This window comes from Harmonia axyridis, chromosome 2 (assembly GCF_914767665.1).
Source record: "Harmonia axyridis chromosome 2, icHarAxyr1.1, whole genome shotgun sequence".
Classification (NCBI taxonomy): Eukaryota; Metazoa; Arthropoda; class Insecta; order Coleoptera; family Coccinellidae; genus Harmonia; species Harmonia axyridis.
This window is the reverse complement of record NC_059502.1, coordinates 11,380,194-11,400,646: the sequence shown is the minus strand read 5'-3', so window position 1 is coordinate 11,400,646 and position 20,453 is coordinate 11,380,194. Positions and strand designations below refer to the sequence as shown.

The 20,453-nt window shown below is 35.4% G+C and overlaps 2 protein-coding genes across 3 annotated transcripts in view; both read right to left on the bottom strand.

Annotated features, from left to right (window-relative positions):
- LOC123673873 (neurocalcin homolog) overlaps positions 1-20,453 on the bottom strand; it is a 95,350-nt gene that overhangs the window by 67,067 nt on the left and 7,830 nt on the right. The window lies entirely within an intron of this gene.
- The window catches only part of LOC123673871 (neuronal calcium sensor 2), an 83,661-nt gene that overhangs the window by 55,658 nt on the left and 7,550 nt on the right, over positions 1-20,453 (bottom strand). Inside the window, exon 1 of one of the 2 annotated variants that reach the window (XM_045608598.1) lies at positions 16,136-16,496. The exons of the other annotated variant lie outside the window; for it this stretch is intronic. The gene's annotated coding sequence lies outside the window, so the exon portion shown is untranslated. Of the gene's footprint in view, positions 1-16,135; positions 16,497-20,453 lie in introns of those variants that run through there. 2 annotated transcript variants of the gene reach the window in all.

The window sequence follows — 20,453 nt, the reverse complement described above, 5'->3', positions numbered from 1 at the left end:
AGACAAGTACAATGCAAAGCAAATTTGGTCGAGTTTGGTTGTAGCTTTACTGACACAATCTAGCGCTCTATACTCTAGAGATCTTTAATTTGCAATTGCCATTGTTTGGTCATAGGTCAACGTAGTTGATAAAAAAATAAACATTTTCAAGACATATTGATAAACCGGTGCAGTCTAGCAACTTTTAACTTCAGCCGTCACATTGTTAAGAAGGCTCCACTCAAGTCCTGGGTATAGCCGGTGAAAACACATTTTTTCTTGAAAAGTTTACATAGACACTAAACACCCAGTACCTTGAAACCTGGGTCCAGTTGTATTGAACTTCTTTGCAACTTTTGACGTTAAATAAATGAAAAGTTGCCCCACAGTTATTAAAATATATCGGCTTCATTTTTCAACGCCTTTGGTTGAAAAGTAAGTCGAATGAAACGAAATTTTTTCAAATAAAGTCATTCTCTTTATGTGTCGCATCGAGTTCCCAAAGGATGAAACGAATCACGTGAACGTAGGAAACTTTTAATGCGCTTCTCGTCCACCATAAACACTAATTATGCCGAATACACGCTTGAGAATATGGCACTCTAAAATGAAGAATCATGTATTGCGTAATAGATTTTAGGGAGTCTACGTGAGAATTAGCATAAACAATTCACGGTTCCCGCTTTTAAAATAGCCATGATGAAAATTCAAGCGAAAGCATGAAGTGCCAAAAATTTTGAAAGGGTTACCGTATATTTTACTTTTCCACTCAAAGGTCGACTTCATTAACGTCAATTAATAATGTCAAAGTTTGGTTTCTCAAGCGCCACTTTTAAGTTCAGTTATAAACATATGAAATAGTAATTTACGTAACAAGTCCGGAAAATAGGGTTTTTTTGAACGAATAGACAAAATTCCAGGACGAGCGTAAGCGAGTCCTGGAAGTCTACGAGTCCAAAAAAACCATTTTCGGGCGTGTTGCGTACAATATTTTTTCGGCAACCATGTAAAATAACACTATCGCTGCTGCTTTCCATATTTTATTGCGATTGCGATCAAAAAACATGCAAATTTTTGACAACTAATTTCATATGAACTGTCAGCCGTTATCTCGGTTGTTATGGATTCTATGATTCTTTTCCGGCCTAGTCCGGGAAGTACGTACTTTCCGGACTAGGCCGGGAAATGCTACTTTCTCAGAGAAAAAGCGTCCGGGAAGTGCTCACTTCCGGAAAGTACGTACTTCCCGGACTAGGCCGGAAAAGAATCATAGAATCCATAGCAACCGAGATAACGGCTGACAGTTCATATGAAATTAGTTGTCAAAAATTGGCATGTTTTTTGATCGCAATCGCAATAAAATATAGAAAGCAGCAGCGATAGTGTTATTTTACATGGTTGCCGAAAAAATATTGTACGCAACACGCCCGAAAATGGTTTTTTTGGACTCACAGAATTTTGTCTATTCGTCCAAAAAAACCCTATTTTCCGGACTTGTTACGTAAATTACCATTTTCTACAAGCGTGCGCTTTCAACCCTTTTCCCGCGCGCATTTTAAAAACTCCTACTATTTATCACTGTTTTTATTACTGTAATGGGCTCATTACGATACTGAAATAGAGAAAGGTATTTCCATTGACAAACTCTCTCTGAATTGTTGGTATCTTTGGGGGCTCCAAAACCCCTGTCCCAGCTGCGCTAGGGTACGAGATGCTATGAAAGCTAGTCTTCATCATCCCAGCTGCAGCAAGGAAACCATTGATATAAACACAGCGTCCGATGCAGAAGAAAAAGAACAAAATTGAAGAGTCCAAGCGATTTTCATAAATCATAATTCTTCTACCCGCAAAGACCCCTATTTCCTTCTCAATGTGACACCGTGTATACGACTGGGAAGGCACATAGTCGAGAAGGATTTGAACCTCTCCGACCAAAATAGCAGTAGGGGACTCCTTAAAATCACTCCGCTAAAAAGTGGAATCTGAATTATCAAGTTGGTGTAAATCGATTCTGATTGACGTCAGAAAGTATTTCAATAAAGGTATATAAATAATACATCGTTTGAAATTGATCATGAACTGGAAAAATTCTGAGAAGCATATTCCTTTTAAAGTTTAACGATTCATGTTTGTTACAATGTTGATATGTCTGTAAATGAGTTGTGTATATTATCACTGCAGGAATGAGACGTCAACATTGATCCATAATAGCGAAAAAGTAGAACTTATTATGTACAGGGTGGGCAAATTTAGATGTTTTAGCACAACAACTTTAAAACCAGAGGAGATAGACAAAATCTGATACCCATTTCGTTCTTTTTCTGAGAAACTGACGAGAGTATTATTCATTTTCGACCACCTTCTTTTGTTTTCGAATTATAAACGAAAATTGGAAAAATAGCGATATCGAAAAAATATAGGTGGTTATAAGAGCAAAAATCTATTATTTTGTATTGAACTGAGCAGTCATGTGGTGGTATTCTCTCTCAAAGATCTGCAATTCACTAAATAATTGAACGAATCTAACGTTTTGTGTTCATTTGTTTAAGTAGTACCTACAAACTTTTCATTGGAATCATAAAGCAGAGAATTACGTAGAATTAGTGGAAACTACGCTATTCGTACTACCACTGCCATCTAGATCGTTTTCCAGAAAACTTGGGTGATTCTAGTAAAGCACAAGGGGAAAGATTACATCAGGACGTTAAAACTATGAAAGATCGATATCGGGGACGATTAGATATCAACAGGATGGTCGACTACTGTTGGAGCCTTCAGCTAAACCACCCTACTAAACTCTATGCTAGAAGGTCATTAAAAGGAAATTTTCAAGAAATAAAAGACTAATTTATGTGGGTTTTGTAATAAATACAACTTGTACAACTTAGCTTCCGCCGTTTTGCAATAGATGGCTGTAGCGGTAACGCCATCGAAATATTAGTCGATTTGTGTCTGCATCATAAAGTTATTCTCGATTAAACATGTCAGCTTACGAGCCATATTCTCGTCATTTGCGGGAGGTTTCAATTTTCTTAGGCTCATCGAATACTCTCAAATACCTATGGTGAGGCCGATATTAATGAGAGAACGCGCCAGTGGTGTTAAAGCTTCGAGAACGGTGATTTTAAAGTCATAGACCAGCATGGTGGTGGAAGAGAGAAGGTTTTCGAAGATGCAGAATGTAGGCATAACTTGATCAAGACTCGTGTCAAACGCAACAAGAATTGGCAGGATCATTGGGATTGATGCAACAAGCCATTTAAAAATGCTTGAAAGTCATGGGGATGATTCAGAAACGAGGAAATTGGGTGCCGTACGAGTTGAAGCCGAGAGATGTTGAACGGCGTTTGGTTATTTGTGAACAGCTGCTTGCAAGGAAAAGACGAAAGGGATTTCTGCATCGAATTGTGACTGGAGAAAGATAGAAGAAAATAGTAGCCAGCGATGGACAATACCTTGAATCATGAATGAAAAACCAATTTTTTACAAGCCTGGAATTTCGGGAAGAAACGGAAGAAGCAAAGTTGTACGCATATGTATAGTTTATTCAAAGTCACTTGAACTATTCCATAAAAACGCTTGGCCATAGATGACCCTTTGAAGTGGATACCGCGATCTGCAAAATACCGGGGTTTATCTAAAAGTATTGTTAGGCAATAAAATCACTGGGCCCACAGGAATTTCTGGAAACTTGGAAAAACCTTGTATAATTGAAATATTCATCTTCCTCCAAGTGACTTTGGATATATTATACTTAAATCAATGAGTTTCTTTAAACTGGAAATAGTAATATTCATAACGTGAAATATCCACACATACATTGAAAATAAGAAATCCAAATGCAGGATAATATCTCAAAAATTAGATGTGATAGACAAAATCTTATGGTTATTGCGGATTCTTCACCCAAGAATTAACAAGAAACAATTGTAAAATCGGGGGCACTAAAATGTCTCCTGGCCTGTGGAATGAATGAAATATGTGACATTTCAAAAATTATTTGGGAGGGGTTCAGGATAGACCCTTCTGAAATGGAAAAAAGTTTCAAGTACCTATCTCCTGAAATAAAAATGAAGATAATGAGAAATGACGTGGAAAAAGAGAATGGTTTCTCTTGGAATACCTCGAAACACTGCAGATATTCTTAATTCATCGAACGCCAAGCTCGCCTCGATACACTGTTTAATTTTTCCAAGCTTCCATCTTCGAGAACAGAATCGCTCTCCCGTGACTAGATACGTCGACTGCAATAATTGCAATTTATTGTTTCATTCGGAAAAGGACCGCCCGACAAAAGATTCCTTGAAGCAAGGGTCGCTCGAATCGTTAGAAAATATTGCGAAGCCCGAGATAAACGAGGAATCCTGCTGTGTACGAAGACGACTTTGACAAAAACGAGATCTGTGATACATCTACGAAAATCGAGACCGTTTGGAGAAAATACACGTTTCGATATAGGGTTTGACTGCTTTTGTTCTCCTTCAGTTGAATTGAATTTGTTCCATACTTCACGGACATAGTGTATATTTGGTTTAATACACCAAATATATCATAAAGATATAATTATTGTGAAGGGAATGGACACAAAGCTGTCAATTTTTTTATATCTATAGAAAAGAGACATATCTTTCCGTAATAAGAGCTAGGTTGGAATTTAGTTTTTATAATTTAAAAAAATGGTACGAAGATTCGAGCTGTATTTTAGGAATAACAGCGGAATCCCTCATCTATAGGGTGATACGATTCAAAATGGATATAATGGCAACACCGTATATTGTTTTTGACATTTCTTATGTCATTTGTGCTCTGTAGGTTAATTTTTAAATCGAAACCCGAAAATTAAAAAATCAATTCAATCAGTATTAACACTATAGCGTAGCCATTTCCTTTCCAACCCAACATATTCACCCTTTTGTCCCTTATTGAATCCAACCCTTCGGCCGCTAATATACAAACACACTCTGAGAAATGAGTTTCTACCGTGGTTTCGGGTTGTGGCGATAACTATACGATAAGAGGTATCCGTTTTCCGACGGAAAGGTGAAAAGAATATTTTTAGGCGACGTTTATTGTCATTGCATTGACCTTTAGCACTACATCAAAACGAAATCTCCCCCCTTCACGCTAACGTGTAAATGGGGCATAATGCTAGGTAGACGATCAGATTTGGTCGTTCGCTTTTCTTAGGGGGTGGGGGAACAAAGGAATGACTATGGCGTGATTGTCCCAAATTGCCGGTATACGTGTTATTAATTCTAATTTTATGTACTTTATATGCACCTTGTTCTTCGATCGAATTCGTATGCAAAGTGGTTCGAAAAATCGAATTTGCCTCGTTTCAAGTTTGACGCCTATTTTCAGGCCTATCTGGTCTAAATTTTGACAGATGCTTGCCACTATTACTTTATCCTTTTTGACGGTTATATGTGCTACACAAACAAAGAAACAATCGCAATTTTGCAAGAAAAGCTTTCTGGCCGTGTTATTTCTCGAGGAGGTGATCACAGTTGGCCACCAAGATCTTGTGATTTAACACCCTTAGACTTTTTTCTGGGGGCCACGTATCTAATATATGAGGTCCATGCCAATGCTCCACAATCGATTCATGACCTAAAAGATGAAATTCGTGAAGTTATCGAGTACATACTGACGAAAATGTGCGAATTGGTCAAGGAAAATTTCATGAAAAGGAAATGGTTTCTTAAACCGTAGCTGTAGCGGCTATTTGTCTGAAAATATACTATTCCTCAATATCCAAATGAAACCCCTCATTGGAAAATCCTTTTAATTGCAAATTAGCATATAAAAATTCTAAATTATTCTTCTAAATTTTGTCAGAAATTCTGAAATAATATTGTAAGGGCGAAATTATCATCGACAAAAAGATTTTATCTCCTTTGTAGCTGAAGTGGCTCATCAAGTAAAACACAACGATAAAAAATTCTCCTTTCATAATTGGGTGAACAAAGTCTATAGCAAATTATCAAGTCGAAAGCGTGTCAAAAAGACTTTTATGGAAAAGCACTTGCTTTGCCTAAACGTGGTAGATTTGAATTAAATTCTTAATTAACGGCATGAACATTTTCAGAAAAATTACTTTCTCTCAGAATAAATTAGCTGAGTCGAACGACAAGAGCTTGCCTGGGACGAATATTCTGATGTTTTAGTTTATTCGCGTTAGGTATTTTATTTCGAACAGACATTTCAGGAAAAAATTGATAGCGCCAAAACACCATGATATTTTTACAGCTGATAATTTTCCATGAATTAAATCATATGTAGTTTACATACATTTTAATGTTTCAATCTTTTTTTTCATTTCATTTTTTGCTTTTTCGTTGCCTAGAGTGAGCTCAAAAAACCTTTTTAATTTTATGTAAGATTTGTTACTTTTTTTAGATCCCCTAAGTTTACTATTTTCAAAAATTAAGGCAAAGTACTGAATGTTGCTACAGAAATATTAGGTAATTTAATTTCGATATCCTTGTTAAATTTTCACTGATTCTGGTCAAGAAATTAACTTAAAATTTCCCGTAACTCATTATTTCATTAATTCCTCTAACCCTATGGTTTTTCTTCAATAATCCAGATATCGATATGAATGAAACAACAAATCATTCACAAAAGATGGGGGTTGAAAATGTAATAAGAAAAATCATTCAGATTCTTGATTTGTTTACTGGATATTATTCGTTAAAATCGATATCTAGATATGATGAAAATTAAAGCATCAGGAACATGTCAAGAAATCATCGAAATTGTTAAAAAAAAACTCATAAGTTATTCAAGATCGAATTCAGGAGAATTTTTTCCGTTCGTTAATTTTCGCAGTCCAGTGTAGTTTGAGGCGATGATAACTTCCAATAAAACTCTAATTCTCCAATTATTTCTGAATCAAATCCTCTGAAACTGGGATAAAGTAGATGATACTTTGAGTGCTCCAATTATCCTCGATTCTAAGCAGCAATAGTCCAGGAAAACAAACGATATTGATTCAGTATATCCAGAAATAAACTATTGTTTTGTGGTAAATTGAAACTTCATTCTGCTCCACTGAGCAAACCAGAAACCAATACACACGACTGGAAATTCAGGAGGCTGTAGGAAAACAGCATTTTATTTATAGCTGATGAATAACATCATTTTCATTTTTCATATTCGGGAAAATGAGCTGTAAACTTCATATCTCGTGAGGTTTGAATAGTGGGATATAACCCAATATAACAAAATATGCATAACTCTGAAACTACTAGGAGCAGATCATTAAGTCGAAATATATTTTCCCGACTGTCATCACTATCTTTAGTTTTATCGTAGGTAACTGTACATGTTGTCCAAAAGTCGATGCTCACTGAAAACATCTCGATAAATATAGGACTTAAAGAATAAATCTTCAAGGACCCCAGTTCTTTTTTTTTCGGAATAATTATTTATCACAAAGCAGATCATAGATATTTTGAAAATTACTGTTTGAAATATGTTTTTGTTCGATTTATTCAAACAATTCTGAAACTTTTTATTCAGTAATTTTCATGGTTTAATGGTGAAGCAGTTAATTGCATGAAATACAATTTTTTTCAATTAAATATACAACTTTCCACTGAAAGAACGTGCCGAGAGTGGTTTCAACGCTTCAAGAACGGCGATTTTGACGTCGAAGACCAGTATGGCGGTGGAGGAGAGTAGGTTTTCGATATTTGGAGGCATCACTTGATCAAGACTCGTGTCAAACGCAACAAGAATTGGCAAGATCATTCGGAGTGACACAACAAGCCATTTCAAAACGCCTGAGAGTCATGGGAATGATTCAGATCCAAGAAAATTGGGTGCCGTACAAGTTGAAGCCGAGAGATGTTGAACAGCGTTTGTTTGCTTGTGAACAGCTGCTAGCATGGCAAAGACGGAAGGGATTTCTGCATCGCATTGTGACTGGAGATGAAAAATGTGTTCATTACGATAATCCCAAGCGCAGAAAAACATGGAGATATCCCGGCTATGCTTCTACGTCGACGGCTAAACCGAATATTCACGGTTCCAAGGTCATGCTCAGTATTTGGTGGGACCAGCTCGGCATAGCGTATTATGAGTTGTTAAAACCGAATGAAACGATCAAACATTGCATGCTCGGGCTATCTTTTGTTTCGTTCAATAGCACAGGGTCTGGCTGACCAACACTTCCGGTCTTATGAAGAAATTGGAAAAAAATGGCGGAAACAAAGTTGAACGCCTATGTACAAGTGCATAAAATAAATTGAAACTGAAAAGCTTCCATGAAAATTCCATATACACATGAATGACAGACACAACTCTGCATGTCGTTACCATAGTTATCTCATCATTGACGTTAATTGGGCGTTCGGTGCATAGAGACATGACAGAATTTAATTGACTCTTTAATATTTTTGTGCAAAAAATACCCCTGCTCTTTGTTTGCCGCGCATTGTGGAGAAGTGACTCTTTACGACTCAAAATGCGTGCTGGAAGAGGGTTGAAAACATGACCATTTTAAATACGCTCTATTAGTGATGACGTCACACACCACCATTTTAGTTTTCCTGTCAGTGTTCGGAATTCAAACAAACAAATTGTCATTCAAATTAGTACGTTGTCGTTGAAGAAATTGGCTTATTTTGATAAATAAGATTATTTAAGGAACGATTTTACTGTTAATTGATAGATAGAAGGCACGAGATTAATGCCAGTAAGTTCTAACTTGAAGTTCAACTAATAAACACGGCTTTTTACAAAATCTGGGGAATGATACAGGATTCAAACTTACTGGTATTAACCTCGTTCCTTCTGTCTATCAATTAATACTGAAATCGTTCCTCAAATACTCCTATTTATGAAAATAAGCCAATTTATTCAAAGACACCGTACTAATTTGAATGACAATTTATTTGTTTGGATTCCGAACACTGACAGGAGAACCAAAAATGGTGGTGTGTGACGTCACACTAATAGAGCGTATTGTATGGTGCTCATTGGAAACCCCTATACAAAAATTATTCATCCATTAATATACGCACAACTTTCCTGGAGAGATATTTCAAGTAGTAACCTCGATTATTTCGATTGTTTTGAAGTAATTCTAATTCTAACTGAATGAGCACTTCTGAAACACTTTCGAGAAAACATGTTTCACCCGAGCTAAACCTGGGTGTATTAATTGCTATCGCGTGCTCAAGCAGTGTGCTTCTAGTAGTTGTTATAAATAGAAATCTACAGTCTATGATAATTCCGCAGATATTCAGGGAAAATGATGGAAAGTTATTCTAACAATATCCCGAAGAAAAATTGTAAGTTCGGATGCCGGAGATAATTGTTACACATTATTTCGGTCAAGTAGGCACAGCAAATATACACCGTCTCCGTAAAGTATGCAACAAATTAATTTTTAGCTAAACAGACCATTTTAGAAATAATCCTGAAACACGTCGATTTTTTATTTTAATTTACCGTATTTTAAAATAATGATCTGATATACAGGGTGAATTACTTTCGAGTAATGACGTCACCGTCATTTTTTTTGAATGGAATACCCCATTTTGTCTCAATTTTCGGATGACTCTAGCTGAGCTGATTCCAAAAACGTGTCACATGTTGATTCCAATTGGTACAGGGTGGACAAAAATACAATAGTTTTGTGTGTGCTCACAAAGTAACACGTAACATTCTTTATTAGTTAAATTAACAATATTATCAGAAATACATTATTGTCTTGCGGCAATTGGTTTGAATGTAACACCCTGTAGTTTGTTACATTTTTAGATTAATGAAAATGAGCTGTTTCCAAACATGTTAGGTATTTGTGATCTAGCAGATATGTCAGAAATTATTTCTTATCAATTTAAAAAAAAAAGAACATGGTCGTCTAGTTTTTTGTGAAACGTCATTATTTGCTTATTGCCGCTAAACAATAAGTATTTTTGATAATATTGTTAATTTAACTAATAAAGAATGTTAAGCGTTACTTTGTGATCACACACAAAACTATTTTAGTTTTGTCCACCCTGTACCAATTGGAATCAACATGTGAAACATTTTTGGAATCAGCTTAGCTAGAGTAATCCGAAAATTGAGACAAAATGGGGGTGTTTCATTAAAAAAAAAATGACTGTGACGTCATTACTCGAAAGTAATTCACCCTGTATATTAGATCATTATTTTAAAATACGGTAAATTAAAATAAAAAATCGACGTGTTTCAGGATTATTTCTTAAAATGGTCTGTTCAGCTAAAAATGTATGTGTTCCGTACTTTACGAACACAGTGTATATTCATTTGCATATGTTTTACACTCTTTCTAAATGCATGCAAAAGATTCTTGGAGGTGATACTTAGACGAAATCTAAGGGGTGTCTTATTTTCAGATAAGAAAATTTTACAGAAATACAAATTCAATTTGAAATCTTTTTGTATCTTGACTTTCTCTCCTAAAATTCTGAGTTCGATCCAAAAAAAATCAATAAAAGTACTGACATGCGTCTGTTGTGTTCTTGGAGGCTAATCATGTGTAGTAAGATCTGTTGGGAGATATTGGCAGTGATTTTCGATCATCTGCTAGAAATTTCTGTTATTTTGAAATTGGGCATCAAGCTTAAGAGTATTATTTTATACCTACACCCAAAATATCAAGAATTTTATTTTTTTTCTCCATATTCTTCTCGAGTTTCTCTGGTTCTGATGACGCGATCAATATGAAGTTTTTAGGTTGTTGCGTTATTTACGACCGGACTGGAACCACAGAATACTAACTGTCATTATGACGAAATGATAGAGCAATTCTTCTTCTTCAACCATGACAGTGGCTTCCAATTCAGAAAACTACCGTTCAAAAAAATGGCACCAAACTTCTTAGACCTCACGGAGTATTGAAAAAGCCAGAATACTTGAATAACCCATTTCAACATACTCAAAACATTGCCTAACAAAAATACATACAAGAGAACATATCCCGGACATTTCAGTTGCAGACAATGTTAACGAAACGTTACAGAATTATAATGCAAATTGCCCCTAATCAAAATTCCTTTAACGTCACAGTGGATATCGATTGATTGATTAGTTTCAGCATTCTCAAGATGGTTTCAGTATCCTTATATTCTGCAACTGGACACTTTTACGTACCAAGAAGGTGAATGTGCTCATTATGATATTTTTGGACCGATTTCTGTTTATGATTTTCGATTAATAACGTACCAATACATAATTCTTAATTTGTCGCGCCTATATGAAATCTTAATTTATGTTGCATAATTAGTTTGAAATGTCGAGTTCCTTTGATTTTTTGCATATATTAACGATTATAAATAACCTAATATACGCTATTCGAATATGGAACTGAGTATTTTGATGAATAACTACCAAATGTTGAATATAAACTTCTTGAGCAAGATTTTCAAGTATCTAGCTAGATGATTCATATAAAGGTGACTTTATTACAGGTTATGATATTATATTATATCCGGCCGAAAGAAAAGATTCTAGTACGAGATGTAACATACAGTATTGGCAACGATACGTCTTTATATTTTAAATATCAATTGTCAAAAACAGAGATGAAATCACTTTAGTTGAATAAAAATTGATGCAGTCATTCGAACTCCCTTTCCAACATCGCTTTGAGGAAAGGGAGAACATGTAGGTGTGTTTGAAATGATTCTGTCCAGGTTGTCTGAATTCTTAGTTAGTATTTTGTAGAAAACGACTGTTATGTGCCTATTCTCATATTTTTATTTTGCGAGGTTTCCACGGTGACGTCATAATCGTTTTAGGATATAGAGTCCTTATTGATACCGTCAAATGTTTATTTTCTCAAGAATATTTTTTGTAAATTCGTTATCTTCTAGAATCTCAATTTTATCATAATCTCACAAAGTTCCATTCGCCTGATACAATCTTCTTAGTAAATTTCTTGGGTAGTTTCAAAATATTTACAAGGTGTTCCTTTTGTACCTTCAATTGAAGGTACAAACGAAAAAGATATATTCCTCGGATGGTTTTAAAAAAAATTCCTATAAATATGGGTCCGCAAACGCTTTGTTTTCGAGATATAGTGTGTTCAAGTTTTTTGTTTTTTTCAATTTTTTTTCTCGTAGCACCTTCTCTTCACAAGATTAAAATTAAATTTGGTATATATTCAAATTTTAAGTTTTCATCATGTGATATTCTAATTTTGAACAGTAACCGCTTTTTTTACCCAAAACTTTTTTTGGTGGACCACTGGTAGTTTGGAAAAAATAATGTAAAAAGACACTTTGGTCCAGTAAGTACTACACTTTTTATTTTCTTGTTGTTTTATCGTATCTTCTACTGATTTCGAGAAAAAAGTTTCAAAAAATTCTCGAGTAATCCTTAGGAAATTCCAAATTATTCCAGTTAATAAGCTCTGATGAATAAATGAATTATAAATTTTGGTACTCAGTTACCCAATTTCTAGCAAGATTGATAAACATTCGATAAACATATATAATTTTCATATTAAAAAACTACAAGAAACACCTTGTATCTCGAAAACAAATCGTTTGCGGGCTCATGTTTATAGAACCTTTTTTTCTTAAAATTATCCAAGGAATCTCTCTTTTTCCTTTATAACTCTTGATTTGGACTCTAAGGTTCGAAAAAACAATTTCTTGAGAAATTCAAGTGCTGAATATGGGCTCATTTGCTTCTGCAAAAGGGAAATACATTTCTCCAATTCTGTGGTTATTCCGTTCATTCTTCCACATCTTGTAGAACAAAATCGTGCGAGAATATATCAGAAACGCACAGTTTTCATGGTTATATTTTATTATTCTATGTTGGTACTCCGAACTTTCCGCCACGGCTTTATCTGTCAATTTATCAATTTGCCTTAAAGAAATCAGTTCTGCCAACCAACATTTTTCAATGCAAAAATCACTAAATTATATTTATTGAAATATTTCATTAATTTCAATGAAAATGCAATGAATTAGAGAAAATAATGTATAATACTCGTACAGAAGGCTCATTCTACCACTCGTTCATTCCAAAACTCGCCACTTCGTGGCTCGTTTTTGAATTTTGAACTCGTGGAAGAATACCAATGCCTTCTGCACTTGTATTATAAATAACTATTCAATTCCTCTCAACTGCTAAAAAAAAATGAATTATAGGTAATTCAATTTATACTATTTATCACTTTCTATCGCCTCAAAAAATATCCAAAGGTCAACTTTTGGAGAACAAAATACATTTTCAGGTTAAGTTGTGTTATGTTACAAAAACTACAAACTTTTCTCCAAACTCCATAGTTGCTTCAACAAAATAAGATGCTGAGTTGACTCATGATTGGATGTATTGCAGTATTATACCGAGACATTTTAAATAATTTATGACTTGATTAGGTTATCAGGCTAACTGAATAGTTGTGAATTTAGAGAAAATAGCTGTGTACCCTACCCGGTTTTCATTACCTTTATCGTCCAAATATGGAAATGAGGGGTAGTCTGCAGGACCGTAACCAACATCTCAAGCCCAAAATAAATTCAGTCGGAATCAATATAACTAAATTTATTACTACTGCCACTATAAAAACCTACCCTTGGAATCTGCCCCTGTCGAAACAAGTCGTAAATAATAAATGAAGGCAGTAAACCCAAAACTGCGAATAAACCAAGTTAAAGTTCCGAATTGGAATTAAATGAATATGTTCTATAAAATAAAACCGATAAGATAAAAAGTCTTCTGGGAAAATGTTCACCTAATTGTGTAACACTAGAACACAGGCTGGCACAACATACAATAAAAGAAACCAATCAAAATTTGTGATTTTCCCCTTCTTTACTCGTGGGGGTTGAATATAAAAGATTATATTTACATATTTTTTTCAATTTTTCTTATCGCCTTAAAATCAATTGATAAGTTTAACCAATAAATTCAGCTGTTAGTCACTGTTAGTATATATATCTTCTCATGTAATCTCATCTAAATTCAATCATTACTATCAAATTCATATCAAATATTATGTTGAACATTTCTAAATTTTTTATTATAATAGAATATATCTACGAAAAATTAGATAGTTCAATCAAAATGCTGAATCGCAGCAATAAGGCCAATTTGGGTTATTAGTTGGAGGGGTGATAAGAGTCTTTGCTGAGTGATAACACTGGTATGCTCACTTACTGTTGAAAAACGTTAAAGTGACGACTTTCGAAGGGATTCTGTAATGTAGGTTTTCGGGTAACAATAATAATATAATATATAATGACAGTTTTTGTATTTCCATACTGAGTTAAATTTCAAATCCAGAGACTTATTGGGATTGGACCGAAAAGTTAAAAACTGTTGCTATCAAAACAAAATTTGATTTCATATTATATTGTATAATTGAACTTCTATGTCGTCCTTGTTTTTCAGAATGCAATGTGTGGTATAGAAATTATTATTTGTGTTTAACGCCGTTTTAACAACGATGTTGCCATCTTCATGAACTGAAGATAACAAAAAATAATCTTGAGCTACTAAGAATCTTTTGCAAATAATCACCCTGTATAAGTTTTTATCACAAAATTATAATTTCATGCTACATTCATCTTTGAATTGTAGAGATCTCGGACTGCACCTGTAGATATAAACACACCGAAATAAGCGATGTTTACTTTTAGCTGTCAATTCCCATTAGAACAGTGGAAACCTTTTTGAATTCGTGATTCGGATTTTTTTGTTCTATACGTTACCGTAAATCATGTGTTGAATCTCATTTTATATTCAGTTGCTTGAATTGTAGTACAAATTATCATTTTGGCTTATTATTTATTTTCAATTATCTAAAATTTTTCCTGAAAATTAATCCTTGACAGTTTCGTAATCATGAATTCTTGAAAATTTCATTTTAGAATAAATATCATGTGTTACCAACCGATGGTATTTTATCAAATGAGAGAAAATATTGTTTTTATTGAAGTTTTGGGTTGGTTGGGGTAAATTGGAAGAAATTTCTCGAAATATTCCAAAGGTGACAACAGACATATTAAACTTACATCTGAAGAAGAACCAAATGATTCGATATCAATTGTAACATCAATAAATAAATTTTTCCTACCACAAACAAAGTCAAAACTGAAGTCTCAGACGAAACAAATCGTTAGCAAAAGCCCAAAATGAACCGAAAACCACAGGTAACCCCAAAATATAAAAATCCCAAAAAAAAAAAAAATTCATGATTCATATCATGAAAAGTTAGTGATATGGACTAGGGAGAATAACATTCAAAATAACAAGTAGGATTTTTTTTGTTACCTAGCAACCTTCAAAACAACAAATTTTGATCGAGATATTTCGTAAAATTTTTCATTCTAGAACAGGAATTATGATGTAGGTATTATGAATAATTCTTCAAATTTGATCCTTTGGTTTTCGATCCTATGAAATTAATAGATCAGATTCTCAAGCTTGAAAAATAATGCTGTACACCCAATTTTTTAGAATAGTTTTCATAGTTTCCAATAAAAAGACCTATCTCGACAATTTTTGTTTATCGAGTCCAAAATCGTATAAAACATACGTCTCAGTTTTCCTCGAAAACTTTGAGGGCTTTTAAAGAAGAAAATATAAAAATCAAATTTTTGAAAATGTATTTCTCGAAAAATCTACGACGTACATTAATAAAGATTGCAGCATGTATATGTTCCGATGATACTAAATACTAAATCTGCCAAAATCCTAGCCTTGGCAGTTTTTGAGGTACGAATTTTTCAAATATTTCACCCGGATTTTCTAACGAAAATCAAAATCGATTTCATATTCTGGAGCGCCATATTCGGCATCTAATTTGTTTGTCATACTTGTTGAGTTATTCTTCGCAATAATAATTTTCGTGGGCTCTTCACATTTCAGGCGTAAAGTGTCCCAAAAGATTTCATAGGTATAATTATCGAAATATTAAAAAAAGTACCAATTAGTTTAGAACCAATTCTACTATCCTAAACTCACTCCCCATAGCGCAAAATTGAAGCCAACCACGAAACAAACAACGGTAACAAAACACGAAAGCCACAGGTAACCCCAAAAAACCACCCCATTCAAAAACGGAAAGCGCCAAAATAAAAAACATTGAATTAGAAAAAAACAAACATTTCTAAACACACAACGCATACATAGAGCCACAACAACAAACAACATAAAATTACCGTATATATGAGAACAGAAGAGAGTCTCTACAACGAACTAGACGTCCTGTGCAGTGTGTGGACCTTCGGTTGGACCTCCGGTTGGACCTCTCGCCGGCCAGATACGAACCCGCTCAACACGTCAATACCTTACGAACGGACGCCGAAAGTACGGGACGCAGCCACACGGACACATAGCAGGAGGAGAGCACCGAAGAGACGAGACGTGAAAGGTGTCACTAAATCACTGAGATGCCATCGCAAGTGACGCTCTCTCGGTTTGTTGGAGCAGCTGAATCAAGCGGAGGGAACGGCATGCGAACGGCAGACCGGGCTCAGGTAATCCTGCGACTGGCCTTGCGGCTCGGTGGCGGCGCCTCCCGCAAGATCAATATCGTAGTACCAGACCCCCCCGTCGTCGAGGCAAGGGGGCGCCACCGGCGGGCCGAGATGGCGATTAGGTGTTTCGCTATCCGAGAGAGAGGCGATTTTTCCGAGAGGGTGGTGTATGTGTGTGTGTAGGTTATGGGCGCGCGAGAATTTCGACATGGGCGTGTCGGTGTTGTTGGCGCGCGCTAGGTGTTCCGTAAAAGATCGAGGGGTACCGCCGATTGGCGGATGCGCCGGGTTCGTTTTGAACTTGAGCATTATCGTCTATTATAATCCTGCAAATTGAACGAAGCCTTCTGCGTTTCCGTTTTGATACCCTTCTTCGTGACGTCTTGGCTGAATTTCTCTGATTATCTCAGATAACTGGGACTGATGCGGTATGTCCTTCCCCAGTCCCTTGAGAACTTTTCTGGACATAATTTTCGGCTGATTTATTACAATGTTGAAAAATATTTAGGTCTTCGATACGCTCTATTAGTGAAGTCGTCACACACCGCCATTTTAGTTTTCCTGTCATTGTTCGGAATCCAAACAAACAAATTGTCATTCAAATTAGTACGTTGTCGTTGAAGAAATTGGCTTATTTTGATAAATAAGATTATTCAAAGAACGATTTTACTCTTAATTGATAGACAGAATGCACGAGATTAATGCCAGTAAGTTCGAACTTGAAGTTCAACTAATAAACCCGGCTTTTTACAAAACCTGGGGATGATACAGGATGCAAACTTACTGGTATCAACCTCGTTCCTTCTGTCTATCAATTAATACTGAAATCGTTCCCAAATACTCTTATTTATGAAAATAAGCCAATTCCTTCAACGACACCGTACTAATTTGAATGACAATTTATTTGTTTGGATTCCGAACACTGACAGGGGAACCAAAAATAGCGGTGTGTGACGTCACACTAATAGAGCGTATTGTGGGAGAAATCGCGAATTCTGCTAGCTTAACGTTAAGCTGGCAGAACGGAGCAGACCAGCAAGAATCTACAAGCTCAAAATTTTCAGGAAATGTTCCGATCTCGAATGCCGCGATTAAATTCATTAAAAAATTGGTACATAGGCATACAACTTTGCTTTCGTCGTTTTTTCCGAAATTCAAGGATTTACTGTAAAAAACTGGTTATATTTTTGATTTTTATGATTCAAAGTATTGTCCATCGCTGGCCACTATTTTCTCCCATCTTCCGGGTAGCCTACGAATCCCGCGTTGAAAAACTGGTCATCTTCTGAAGCGATCCACGAATCATTCCAATTTTTTACTTCTTCATAAAACCGGAAGTGCTGGTCAGCCAGACACTGTGCCGTTCATCGAAACAAGTGACAGTCCGAAGGAGCAACTACTGGAGAATACGGTGGGTGGGGTAGGACTTCCCATTTCAAAGTTTCCAAGTATTTCTTAACCACTTCCGCAACATGGTGTCGAGCATTGTCATGCTGTGAAATCACTATATCATGTCTCCCGTTGTATTGCGGCCGTTTGTCTTTCAATGCTCGGCTCAAACGCATTGTTTGCGTTCGATAACGGTCCCCTGTGATTCTTTCAGTCGGTTTTTACAACTCATAATACACTAAGCGGAGCTGGTCCCACCAAATACTGAGCATTACCTTGGAACCGTGAATATTCGGTTTGGCCGTCGATGTGGAAGCATGACCGGGATATCCCCATGATTATGGGGATATCCCCATGATTATGGGGATTATCGTAATGAACCTATTTTTCGTCTTCAGTCACAATTCGATGCAGAAATTCCGTCTTTGCCTTGCAAGCAGCTGTTCACAAGCAAACAAACACCGTTAAACACCTCTCGGCTTCAACTAATACGGCACCCAATTTCCTTGTTTCTGAATCATTCCCATGACTTTCAGGCGTTTAGAAATGGTTGACAATTCTTGTTGCGTTTGACACGAGTCTTGATCAAGTGATGCTTCCAATTCTGCGTCTTTGAAAACCTTCTCCCTTCCACCGCCATACTGGTCTTCGACGTCAAAATCACCGTTCTTGAAGCGTTAGAACCACTCTCGGCACGTTCTTTCACTAATAGTGGCCTCACCATAGGTTTTTGAGAGCACCTCAGCCGCAGATTTCTTCATATTAAAGCAGACAGTTTGGCTCGTAAGCTGACATGTCTAATCGAGAATAACTTCATGATGCAGACACAAATCTATTATTTCGATGGCGTTATGTTTACAACAACCTAAGCTTGTTATATTATAACATCTACAATCTATTTATTTCAACTACCACTTAGCCATCTATTGCAAAACGGCGGAAGCAGAGTTGCACACCTAATAAAATCATATCATCGTGAATATGGTCGTTCGAAATTTAGTTTTTCTGTTAATGTCGAAACTGCAGAATCGATGGATTTAAAGGATTCAGTCCTTGATGGAAATTCATATAGATTTAATAAAAACCAATATGAATATAAACACATCATTTCCACAGTTTTTTGTCAATTCAACAATTGTTTCGTCGTCTTAGCAGCTTGGTTACATTGCAAACAATTTACAATGTAACCAACTCTTGAAGAATCTGCTAAGACGGCGAAACAATTGTTGGATTCACGAAAAATTTGTGAAAATTAAAAGTATTCATATTTATTTTTATTGATAAAAAGAATAGATCGAGACGAAAATTTGCATTTAGATCATCAAAATCATAAAAACTTCAAGGACATTGAAACATACTGGAAAGAAATACCTGATATTTCCGTGATTACAGGTTCGTCCATTATCAATAACTCTCATTACATGGGATGAAAAAAGAAGTCCTACATACAGGGTGTTCTGATTTGTTTCCGACAAACTGAAATGGGTGATAGATCACATCACTTTAAGCAAAAAAGTTCCTATGAACATGGGTCCGGAAATGCTTCGATTCCGAGATACAGGGTGTTAAAGTTGAAAAAATAATTCGCGTTTTCTTTAATATGTTTTGACTGCTTCGAAATCCTTTCTTGAAATTATTCCTATTCAAATATTAAATTTAAATTCATTTTGAAAATTTCTAAGGCGAAATGCATGCGGATTTTCTATTGCCCACTAATAAGTAGAAGTGGTATGCTATGTAATTGTTGTTTTTGAGTGTTCTGAATATTCTGTTTCCTGAAATATTGCGTTGTTGGGATGCTTTACGAATACTGCGTTTTTATTTTCTTCGAAGGTCTGTAAAATCCTATTTCTCTGTAGATGATTTCTTCTTTGTATGCTTCGTTCGGGCCTTTGGTAACCAATATCATTTTCCTGTATTTGTTGATAAGCTATTAACTTAGTTAACTATAATTATAATTAATGACATCTGAACCTAACACACTTCAAATCTGTCATTGTGTATAGCCATTTTGAATCTATTGCCGCAACAATTGTTGAATGTAAAACAATCAATCATTCGAAGATGTCATTTGTGCATTCAACAGAACGGTGGACATTTCGAACACCTTCTTTAAAAATTATTATGTTATTTTGTTTTGTTCTAAATTGTTACTTCTAAAAAATATTTAATTTAAAATTATTACAAATTTGTTTCTACATCTTTTAGAGATTACAAAAATATGGATTTGGCTTTAAATGCGTTTTTCTCTGAAACGGTTGCCCCTAGCAACTTAAATGAGTTATACCTTTTTCAACTAGAAAAGTCAGGGGAATCGATTTTTTAGTCCAGAATGACGTACAGGGTAGCACAGAAAAGTTGCTACGGTTTAAAGGGGACGAAATGATTGCCAGTGGCGCCCTCTAGAAAATACAACCAAATCGACCACAAATTTGAATTTCTCACCTCAAATAACCCTATGTACCAACTTTCATGCAATTATTTGGAATCAGTCGAAAGATATTTAAGAAAACGCGAATTATTTTTTCAACTTTAACACCCTGTATCTCGGAAACGAAGCATGTTCATAGGAACTTTTTTGCTTAAAATGATGTGATCCATCACCCGTTT